A 12746-nucleotide genomic window follows, 5' to 3' on the forward strand; every position below is an offset into this window, starting at 1 on the left:
TATATTTTATTACTCATGTGTACTAATTAATGTACTCCATGTAATAGCACCTAACGTAACAGTACAAAATTTATTAAATTATTACGTAATCATTGTATTTACATAAAATTATTTGTTTATATTTTTTATTCCAAAACATATATATAAAATAAAAGAGTAAAGTAATATTTTTTCAGTAACACTGCATTTTCAAGTATTTCTAATTGATGAAGCCAAAAAATCCGTAATAAATCATTATTTAAAAAGCATTTTGTGATTTGCGTTGGTCGCTCCATGCAATGATATTTCTGAATAGCAAGAAGTAAACTTAGAAAAAAGAATTACTCCCATCAATCTTAAGGATGGAAAATCCATGCCAGGGTAAACTAAAAACGGTCTCTACCCTCTACCCTCATTCACGTCGCTCTATCGATTAATCCACCTGCCCCGATACTTTTCGCGTCGGTTATACTTTACTCGCATCCCCCCCCTTGAATCCATTCCCCTCGGGGCCCCATCGCGAGTACCGACAAGAAATAAAAACACGGGGCATCCCTCTCTACATACGAGACACGGATCCACCCCACGCGGTCCACAGCCCGCTCGATAGAGCGCTGTCTCTCTCTCTCTCTCGCTCTCATCTCTTAGTTCCCATCCTTTTCGCCTTCTCTCTGATGCGGTCATTTCATCCTCCGCATGTACTTCCTGCCGTCCATCATTTTCGTTCTCTCAAATTTTTCTTTTCACCTCTTCTCTCCGTCGAATTTCCTAGCGTCGTTCACATCTACCATAGATTGCTGAGAGGGTGTCACATCCTCTCTTTCTCTCTGTCGCACGTATAGAGCTCCTCGCTTACCTTTCTCCGACTTCCCTTCCCTGACATTGAGCTCTTTCGTTTTCCTAACCACATGGATCTGTCCTTCTTCCCCGTGCATCTCCCGTCTCGCTTTTCCTCTCCGACTTTCCCCACTTCGCCACTCTCACCCTCTCTCTTCTCCTCTCGATCCGCCTTATTCTACAAGATCGCCTTCGTGTGTTGATCTCCCTCTGGCACTCGCGCTAGAATGTATCCCTCTTTCCGTAAAGCTATACTGTTCTGTCTATCTCTCTCTCTTTCTCTTTGTTCTGTTCTTTTCACCATTCTTTTATCTCGATTTCTTCGTCAGTCTCGTCCTTTTCTCACCTTTTACCTTCTATGTTTCTTTCTATCATTGAAAACCACCTCCAGTCTCTTTCTAGCTTCGCTTCTTCCTACCGCTGTCTTCGTCGTTTCCTCGGTCAAAGTATCCTCATCCTTGTTTCCACCAAGCTCTGTCGATTTTTCGCCCCCGCCTCCTCCCCCACCCTTTTCTTCCTATTCTTCGCGCCTTTGTCGCGCATACGAGCGTTCCTAGTTCTGTCCTGCTCGCGGTCGCAGCATCCGCTGGATACAAGTTTACACTGTTACCTCCCTTCTGTTCTCGTCTCTTTTCCTCTGATCTGCCTTTACTCCCGGTTGCGTCTACCCTTCCTTGACCGTCTCTTTCTGGTTGGTGTTAGCATTCCACTTATCTATCTCTCTCCGTCTTCCTCCTCTGCATGTGTGTAATGCCCTGCCCTCTCCTTTTTCCACCCCCTCTCTCTCTCTCTCTCTCTCTCTCTCTCTCTCTCTCTCTCTTCGTTCAACTCAGTCTCTTTCCCGCTACGGTTTGCGAGTTCGCTCTCCATAGGCGTCGATATTGGGAGGTACGTACGTACGTAAATGTACAATTGGTACCTAAATGCGCTACGTGATTAGTTTTTCAACATTCTCAAAGTCTGATGAAAATCACGTTAGAATGAAAGTCACGATAGCCGCGAGGATTACGAAATTTAATGCAAATGGAAAAATTCAGTTAGCGCAAGGAAATCTTAAAAGAAACTCAATTTATCAGTTTCAGAATGAGGAAGTTAAAGATGGAAAGTTTCATTCGCCGAGGAAGAAATTAAAGCGTCCTCTTAATTCACGATTGAGAGCCGCAGCTCTCGACGGCAAATGAAAATTATTAACGTCACGAATATTATTAATACAGCTATCCGTCCTCCGCCCTTGCCCGCGTTCATCCTCGCTGTTCACGCACGTTTCCTCTCTCGCTCGCTCGTTGCTCGCTGCCATCCCTTCACGCACCTTCCCCACTTCGCGTGCCCTTCTCCTCGCCAACAACCCTCACCCAGGACCACTTCTCTCCTTCGCTGCTCCCTTCTCCAAGCCAATAATTTTCTCTCTCCACGAACACATTCGCCCCTACCACTGGACCAACTCTCGTAGCGTCCCTCTCTCGCGGTTTCTCTATCACACCCCGTAGCAGTCGCTCGGCAGCCACCCTATCCTACGCGGGGCCGTTCAGCTTCGGGCGCCGTCGTCGGAGCAGCGGCAACCGCGGTATCGCGCGGCACCGAACCGGGGCGTTCAGTCGGCATCGCGTTCACCCCGCGTCAACCACGTCACGAGGGTGGTTTCACGTCGCGTCATCCGCTGGACCGCCGTATCCGTGACCCGAGCGCTCCTCGTGGCGCGCCACATTACGTTCGCCCGGTTTGCTCCGCCGAGTTGCCTAAACAAGCCAGAATCGCCCGAGGACTACGCACCACTTGCTCGATCCAGCGATCTGAAATCCCGCCAGAGCTCGTCTCCCGCGTTTGGGCAACCGAAATGGTTCGTTACTCCCTCACCCTTTGTACAGTAGCAAACGCCACGGCGGCCGAGTGTGCGGTGAACACCCCGGGTCACAATCGATTCACGACGATAAACCGCCGCGATCCTACCGCGGTAGATCTCGGTGATATTGAATTAGTAATTGGGACATGACGATTGGTCTTGCGTTAAGCGTTAATTATATTCGCGTAAACTACGCGACGTGAGATACTCCCAGATATTCCCAGGCCCATGCCAGTTCATGCGAGGTCATCGCTACCGTTATCAGATTTCACAAAAATATTGATTCAACGGATTTACAAAGCTTACAATGCGCCATTCGCTTGAAATAAAAATAATTCTTAATCGCCAATTCTCTTTGCTTTTATAGAACCGCTGAATCGTAGGAAGCCTGAGGCAGTGAGAATACTTAAATAATAATGAATCCAAAATTGTAATAGCCGCTCTCGTGTAGATACGACACCGAACGCAGCCGAGCATTTATTATTTACGTAAAATTTTCTCGGTGCTATCTAGATTCTGGCTACTGTTGTAATCCGTTATTAATGTCAGCGATGTCTCTCTTGCCACACAATAGAGAGAAAACTCTAGAATTCGGGTCACGTGCAATAATTTTACGTGTCATGAATATTCTGGTTACGAAAAAGAATAAATGCTCTCGAAACTCCGGATGCTCTCATCCCCCGTCGTACGGAACGCTAGAGATTATTTCGCATCGTGGGCGATTTAATGCGCTAACAATTACTTTTTAACAAAATCTAAACAATATATTGAGCAACATTTACATTAAGTACAATTAAAAGTTATTACGAATTACATATATCCAGGTTCGATAATTAATCTGACTGAAAGGAGAGAAATTCGGCTGTATTGCATCGCGGAATGTAATGTAATGCGTATTATTCGGCGTTAACAAAATTCGCCGAGCTTTTTAATCTTCTCTAATATTTTACAATCGTTTTCTCATTCCCCCCTCCCCTCCTCTCTCTCTCTCTCTCTCTCTCTACATACACATATAGGAACAATAAGATGTCTCTATCTTCGTGACAATGATAAGTAGCGGCAATATTTTAGCTGAAGCAATATTTACTACCGAGCATAAATTCTGCTCGAACGCCGTATTTTGACGTGTTTGGAAACTCGATGATCGCCTTGTGACTCGCCTCGCCAAGTATCTATTTGATAAGCGGGGGCTTATATACTGAAGAGACAGCCAAATATAGATCGCTTCGTGCACGATCCCGAATCTGGTCCGATAATGTGATGTAAGGGCGTTGCTCTAGGTGCTTTTCTCGTCTGGTCTATTATATTGTTAGTTTCCTACGTACGACAGTCAACAAAAATATATAAGTGGCAATACGAGACGTGTAACGTTAAATAATAATATTAATAATACAGAATCGAATATACAGACGTAAATCAAAACTAAGAAGATACTTTAATTGTACATGTAATGAGCGAAGAAAGTGCACACGTATATACGAAGTATACTATACTTGAGGGAACTGCGTCATAACAAGTTTATACGTTTCATCTTGAGTTATAAAGCGCTATGCACGAGCGCATACTAAAATCCAACGGAGAATATACATATTTTATCCGTGGGACAGAACGCGAATTAAAATGCGCGATAGTTCCGACAATCTGAATTATGTGGCAATTGCCGCGGTATGGTATGTCGCTTTATCTTCGATCGCACGCAGCGCAACGAATAAAACTGCAAAATTAATTTCAGCGAGCTTTCGTACGCGAACGTCAAATAACTCTCGAATAAACATCAATTTTCGATTACACCTACGCGTAATTAGGAATATTGTACAATTAAGAAGATCGTGTAAATTTATAATGATTATAAAAATTGTGAATGTTAATAAAAATCCAAAGTGGACTGAGCTATTCTGAAATACTCAATTCACGCATTTATCTTAATTTGCAAGAGATTTCTTATGAGATTAACGTTTATAAATATTATGCGACAAGTAAACGACAGCACTGACGAGCTACGAAAGTTTTGCACCCGAAAAGAATTATTTGAGTCACGAATGATCGAAATCTTTCTTAAAAGTAAGTTTCTGAATTCATATAACTTTTTAATCCATTTGATAAAACTATGGAACGCGTGGCGAAAGCAGTTTCCAGTTTTATCGCGAAGAAGTTTGACTAAAAGCGCGTGCTACTACTGCGTGATATATGTAACCCCTCTTTGTCTGACTTTAAACGACGCGATCTACTTGGCGCACGGTCGCCAGACTCTTGTCCGATTGAGTAGTGGTACGATCCACTTGGCGCGAATACAGTTCATCCTCCATACGATCAAGATGAATCGATCTATCTGGCACAACCTTGGCTCCTTTTCGCCGATCAGAAGATGCCCACTTAACGTAATTTTAGCTCCACTTCTCGTTAGCTTTCACAGATGAAAAATCATGTTCGAGTGAATGCCAATATCCCATTGTTCCTGCGATATTTCACATGTGTCCTCCTTTCATACAAAAAACAATTAATCACCCACTCATTTTCTATCAAAATTGTCGACAGACCCAAAGATCATTTGATGAAGTATTAATGATAAATATTAATTACTGATTTTAAGTGAATTATTAATGATGTCTATTCATCATTGAGTATAAATGTTGCATCATCTCGATGGAAGCTTGTTAATGATTGTTTAATAACAACGTTCAGTGACTGCATATTTTTTTTATAAATAAATAAAATTTACGAATTTAGAACTTGGACTTTCTATATAAATAAAATTTATGATTGAGACGTCACTCCCTTGAAGCTCTCTCTACGATACAGTTATTTTCCTCTGTTAAAGCTGTTCAAACACTCCAGAAAAAGAGGGCTGAAGAGAACGCCTGTGGAGATCTCAATGTCACCCTGGAGACGATATTAGCGATTGTATTCGGGCCGACGTTTATAGCAAGTCATTCGCAGAGGCCTGTCACGTCTGGAATTTTAGAATCCAGTGCACGTTGAAGAAGCAATTTTAGTAGAAATATTTGAGGCTTTCCCATTACATGACTTTTCTCCATTATATAGCTCTATTTCATGAATATTACAAAGGTGACTGATAGAATATTGGAATCCAGTTTTGAAATTTTAGATTCTAATGCACGTTGAAGAAGAGGTTTTAGAAAGCAGAAATACTTTGGGTTTTCCTATTACACGAGTTTTTCTCCATTACACAGTTCTATTTTATAAATATTACAAAGATAATAGCGTACAAGTATAATAAATAATAGCGGCAAAATAAAATTTGCCTAATAAGAAATTTAACAGTAAAAGAGAAATAAGGTGTATGTGAAATATCGCAAAAATAATGAAAAATTTGCATGTAGCTCGAGCATAATTTTTCATTTATAAAGATTAATGAGAAACGAGGAGTCAAAATTTCATAATAAAAAATTTCAGTTCGAAATTTCTTGCTTCAATAAAGATTTTATTTATAGATTTGCAAATATAAATACTCCGTTGTAATAGTCGATAAAATTCTACCATGTACAATAATTCTTTGACAATATTGAGATTCAGAAAAATCAATTATTGTTTTATATAAGTCAAATATTAGTTTTCTTTATGCACATTAATGCAATTTTCTATTTTTATAGTTTTCTTTATAACAGCACGGCGAGTATTGTCTAATAAATAATAATGACAAAATATAATTTTTATAATAAAAAATATCACAAAAATAATTGGCATTCAGCTCGATCACAATTTTTCATTTCTGAAGAATAATGAGAAACGGAGAGCCAAAAATAATTTAAAAAATTTAATTTTAAATTTTTTGCTTCAATAAAAATTCTATTTATAGATTTACAAATATAAATATTCCGTTATAATAGTCAGGGATAAAATATTTCCATGTACAATAATTCTCTGACAGTACTGAGATTCGTCGAAACTAATTAAATATTGCTGTTTCACAGAAATCAAATATTACATTTTTTTACTTTTATAGTTTTCTTTAGATCAGCATGACGTATCATCTAATAATTAATAGTGACGAAATATCATTTTCATAATAAGAAATTTAACGGTGAAAGAAAAATAAGGCATATGTGAAATATCACAAAAATAATGAAAATTTGGCATTCAGCGCGAGCATAATTTTTCATTTATGAAGGATAATGAGAAAACAAAGAGCCAAAAATAATTAAAAATTTTAATTTTAAATTTTTTGCTTCAATAAAAATTTTATAGATTTACGAATATAATACTCCGTTGTAATAGTCAGCGATAAAATATTTCCATGTAAAATAATTCTCTGACATTGAGATTCGTTGAAACTAATTAAATATTGCTGTTTCACAGAAATCAAATATTACATTTTTTTACTTTTATAGTTTTCTTTAGATCAGCATGACGTATCATCTAATAAATAATAGTGACAAAATATAATTTTCATAATAAGAAATTTAACGGTGAAAGAGAAATAAGGCGTACATAAAATATCACAAAAATAATTAAAATTTAGCATTCAGCTCGAGCATAATTTTTCATTTATGAAGAATAATGAGAAACGGGGAAATGACTACCGGTATTTTATAATTTAAAAGTTTAAAATTTCTTACTTTAATAAAGATTCTATTAATAAATTCACGAACATAAATACTCCGTCATAATGGCAGATGATTAAATATTTCTATGTACAATAATTCTCCGGCCCGAGATCCGTGGAAATCTATTAAACACTGTCGTATTATAGAAATCAAATAGTACAGTTTGCTTTTATGAGATCAATTAAATTGATTTATCGAGGTGAAAGAGTACGCATCAATGCACATTCAAAACAAAACAAAAAATCGCCAAGCCACTGGCTCGTGCAGCTGTTTAATGAGTGGTAGAACGCGCACGCGGCGTGGGCGGAGAGCGAAATGGAGGGTAATCGTATTTCCGACGAATTTCCGACTCGGTTGATCGACTCGTCGGCAGCGGCCAACGATATGTTTGCAATTTCAGTGTAACAACAGCGCGCGTAGTATTCGCGGTGAAGTGTCGTCATCGTCGTCGTTATCGTCGTCGTCGTCGTCGTCGTCGTCTGCCCGGAGCCCGGAGAGACAACGCCTCGTTTCTGAATTTTCATCGATCTGTCCAAATCCGTGGATTTGGCTTTACCCGCCGTCAAGCGACCCGCCCCACGTACGTTACGCCACTTTTAGCGCCGGCGGCGTCGCGTCGGCCGGATAAAACTTTCCTCCTTTTCGGGGCCGCGCTGGTAAAAATAAGCATTCCGCGAAAAGCCGGGATTACGAAAGGTCAGCGGGGCGTGGTCGTCGCGCAACGAGATAATTACTAAAAGTATGTAAGATATTTGTGACGTCAAGAGGACTCTCTCGTCGCTTCGAATCATCATTCTCGTCGAATTTATTTAACACCCCTCGGTGTAGCGCAGCGCGCGTCGCTTTTGATCGAACGACCTTTCACGTTGCTCGATCCCGCTGGCGAATCATTTATGCTCTCGGAGTTGATGGGTTTTATAAGAATATGTAGATTTTTCGAAGTTTGATGACTAATTTCCGCACGAAAAATTAATTAATGTATTCTGGTTTGTAACTTTATTACCAAGTTTCTCATAGCGTTAACTGGAATTACTTTTCGATGGGATTACCCTGGACGCCAACTTTGCGTATACTCGTATTTTAATTGCATATTGCATTTACATAGAATAACCTATTAGAAAATGCCGATCTTATATACTTATCGGCTTTATTTTTCGATTATATCTCTTGAACAAAGGATGAAAATAAAAATTTGGAATCGTGTAATAAATACAGTGTATAGATGATGTCAGATCGTACTGTATCTTTTTGTAATATCGTTTCCAATTTTGCATCAATTAAGTTTTTTGTTTGATAAACAAAAATAAACGTCTGACATATTAGGCAATAATGCTTCATTTTTCTTTCTTTTTTTCTTTCTTTCATTCACATGGAACATCTGTACAAAATACAAGTTAATATAACTCATAAAGGCCTTTCTGTCGATTTATACAAATGCTCTGTGATGTTCTGCAAGATGTAGTACAGCAATGTACAAAAATTAGATTAGGGTTACTAACTTAATAGATAGATTTCCTAATGCTGTCTCTCTTTTATTCTATCCTATATAATTTTTACTATTGTCTGTCTTATCAATAGGTGTGTCGGTTTACACTGTCGGTTTACCGCGATTATAAAGTGGTATTATAAGAAAGAAAAAAATATAAATAAAAAAGTGTTAAGACGTTACGAACATGTAAAATGATCTAATTAATCTAATACTATCAATAATATACTCACTATTGTTTAAATTACGCAATTTGCAAAAGAAAATCGTAAGAATATTATTTTCACATTTTAATAAAATAATTTTGAAAGAATATTATTTTAAGATTGTAAAAGAATATTATTACATGCCACGACTTCATGAATTATGAATTTTACGTCTTTATCTAAGCAGATCATGTTCCTATCGATGTTAATAAAATGCAACGTTTATTTTTCGAGAAATAATGGGGTTGTCTTTAGAAGACTTACGTCGATATTGTAACGACTCTATTATTTAATTTCATATTTTAACCTACTTCAAATAAAATAGAAAAGTACATTTAAAATAAAATGCTTGTGAAACTAAAAATTCTCTCTCTCTCTCTCTCTCTCTCTCTCTCTCTCTCTCTCTCTCTCTCTCTCTGTGTGTGTGTGTTATTCTAGACATTTAATATTATTGCAAACTAAGCCACATTTATGTAAATTTAAAAAAAATATCAGTCCTGTTTTTTAACTCATCTCTTTCTCTCTCTCTCTTTCTCTACTTCTCTCTCTTGGATATCAGAAAATTTTCATGTGACATTTCAATTTGACCGCATAATCGAGATTAAACTTCATTGCATTTTAACGAGATACGAATAAATACATGTACATATTGAGTTTTCGACTGCAAGGAGGAATAACGAATCGATCTATGAATCGAAATAAGAAATCGTAATAAATGTTAGCATGACGTAAAAATAAATTCCGGTCACGAAAGTGCTTCTTAGTCAAGCAGAATTGCCGCTCTTTGTCGAGCTTTTTGCGAGGAATTTCATGGCACCGTTGGGGCTTCGGTATCACATATTCGCGAAACCCACGAATGAACCACTGAACTTTCAGGACAGTACCATGTAAAAATGAATTGAATTATTAAGGTTTCGGCATACATCACTGCGAGTAGCACTTATACATGGCAAACACGAATATTGGAAAAAGTTTTTATCGGTATATGCAGACATATATATATACACAGTCCTCGTTAATAGTCCAACGTGATACGATAGTGTTGAAAAAATTTACTACTAATCCACTCTAAAAGAAGCATGAAAGTTGATACAACCGGAAATTTTCCAATTACCGTATCTTGGCGTTATTACGATGAGATCTCGCGTGACCTTTCCTGACATGTAGATAAAAGTACCACGATTGCTAGAGACGATGATTGCTAATACACTTCGAGGAGAAAAGGTTAAAATTGTGGAGCACGGGCAGAAACTTTTTCCAACTGCTGTATCGCGTCATTATTACGATCAAATATTCGACAACTCTCGATTTAATATTCAACGAATTCGATTTAATATAATACCTTGCCGAGACAAAATTGAGAGATCCAGGAATGGTGCCACGATTTCAGAACTATGCTGATCAGGATCTTCGCCATCTCTTTTCGTATAACCAATAGTTTATGATAATTTTCCCAGCGCTGCGCACATCTAAGAGCCTTCTTGCGTCATAAATTTGATATATTAACATTAAACCTCACCTCGAGCATAAATCTGCCGGTACTAAAGTCTGTTTAACCGCAACGAAATGATGGTCCCAGCCTGTAAACCCCTCGTGCCTTTGTGATATTGAAAGAGACGCGAAGTTATCCACTTAATGTAATAGAATAGTTGCACAGGAAACTTCAAATAGCGCGCTTTGAGATCTGCTATCTGCAAACCTTATTTATGCACGCCGAGCCATATCTAAGCATGTATTATATAATACTGTATATAACTGTATTCTTCGTTATCTTCTCAGAGATTAAACATACCTTTATTAACCTAGTTGTAGCGCAACTTTTCTCGTTCGCTCTCACTTGTTTTATATTATCATAAAAGATTAGCATATGTGAGATGCAAATAATTGTACATATTTATATGTAAAATCTAATTATAGGAAAAAATAAAAAAACATCCCTGTTGCGAGTGAATTTCTTAATTTTTTATCTGTGAAAGGATTAACATACAAAAATTTTAATAAACAGAGAGCATTTCGTAAATTAAATTTTGAAAGATTGTTTAGATAATTTGCAAAATTGGGCGATCTGTCGTGATAACGGATGCACTTGATTAAACCATTTCCTTTTAGCGCAACCTCTTATTTACTCCACTCTATTCATTCGAATAGCTCTATTATTCATTCGAAACAAAGGTAAAACGAAAATAAACAACAACGTTGAAGGTACAATTATGCTTCTAACAACACCGCCTGCTATCTTTTGAACACAGAATACAAAGAATTTGCGATTAATTGATACATTAATATAAACGAATAAAATATTTGGTACGTTTTATTTTTTACGTTTTTCAAATAAAACATGAAAAATATGAAACATTTCGGTTAGAAAATTCTATTTTTTGCCTTGCTCATCTCATACAATATTTTTTTTTTTTAAGTAATTTTTATTATGTATTGTATTTTTACTTCCGCGTACATTTTATAATACGATATTTTAATGTTGATTTTTCTAAAAATATTGACAAATAATGTTTTACATATAATTATATATAGTTATACATAATTATATGTAGTTATTCATAATTATACATCAAATGTGTTCATATATATTAAAATATACATGAGTATGCATAACTATATATAAGTATGCATGATTTTTATATAAAATTATGTATAATTATGTATAATTATACATAATTATGTATGATTATATGTAATTGTACATATTTATATATAAAAATCATGCATAATTGTATAATTATATATTGTTATATATATTTAAATATATATGTTCATATATGATATATAATAATATGTAACTATATATAATTATATTTGAAAAATTTTTTACCAGGATAGTCTTTTTAAAAGTAGAACAAGCTATTGTTCTATGAATATGCGATAGCTCGCGTTCACTAAAGAATTAAGCGTAAAATTAACTCCGACGGAAAATCGCGGAATTTCGGCGGAGTGTTGCGCCCGGTCGATCGCGCAGTAGCGCGCAGATATGGTGTTAATAGAATGGCTGTGCCGTTCATCATTGACAATGACATTGACGAGAGGAACAATAACACCGGACGCATTGTCGATTGCATTAGCGGGGGCACACAGCGAGCGGCAAACAAAAGCTTTCATCCACCGCTGCGCGCAAGGAGACAGCCTCGCGTTCACTGTTCACTCATTAACGACGTTCGTCTTGGCGGAAACAAAGACTCTCTCACCATCTCTTTGTGTCTGCCTCGATGGCGTTGAAAAGCTCGTAGACCACCGTCGGATAATCACGGAAAGGATGAGTGCCGAATTATTCCGAAACATTGTCGCACCAATTCTCAAACGCGCAATTTTTCGTAATTTCTCGAGTTTGCGTATTTAAACGAGTGACAAAGCCGAGTACCCGTGAGATTTGTGCACTTGACGTTGATATATCGAGTTTAACTGAATATCAAACGACGATGGGAATAAGGAGAGCAATTGTTAATCCTTCGGAAACTATATGGAAATCACGGCGACATTCAAGTGGATCCAATTATACGAATAATTATATGAAATTGTGCTAATTCATTTTGGAACTTGCGCAGTTGCGATTAAATGTCAAAGTGCAAAATTCAACTATTCAACTGGCATTCAATCGTAATTGCGTAAGTACGTGCAAGGCAAAAGGATAAACGCGGTAAAGCCTGGTGGTAACAACGTTACTTACCGAAGCCTTTGATAACAGTAGTCAAGATATAATAAAGTCCAGAGTAACTGCTTTGACGTAGAGAGAGAGAGAGAGAGAGAGAAATGTTGTTTTGGTTAGCCAAGTCCCTTTTAACTTTTCGAAAGTCCTCCCGGCTCAATTAACGGTCTATTAT

The 12746-nt window shown here is 37.3% G+C and overlaps 1 protein-coding gene across 1 annotated transcript in view; it reads left to right on the forward strand.

Annotated features, from left to right (window-relative positions):
• The first annotated feature begins 2305 nt into the window (after window positions 1-2305).
• The window catches only part of LOC105196244, a 35973-nt gene continuing 25532 nt past the window's right edge, over window positions 2306-12746 (forward strand). The window contains exon 1 of the mRNA XM_039448600.1: window positions 2306-2653. The gene's annotated coding sequence lies outside the window, so the exon portion shown is untranslated. The remainder of the gene's footprint in view (window positions 2654-12746) is intronic.

The sequence above is a fragment of the Solenopsis invicta genome, chromosome 4 (genome assembly GCF_016802725.1).
Source record: "Solenopsis invicta isolate M01_SB chromosome 4, UNIL_Sinv_3.0, whole genome shotgun sequence".
Classification (NCBI taxonomy): Eukaryota; Metazoa; Arthropoda; class Insecta; order Hymenoptera; family Formicidae; genus Solenopsis; species Solenopsis invicta.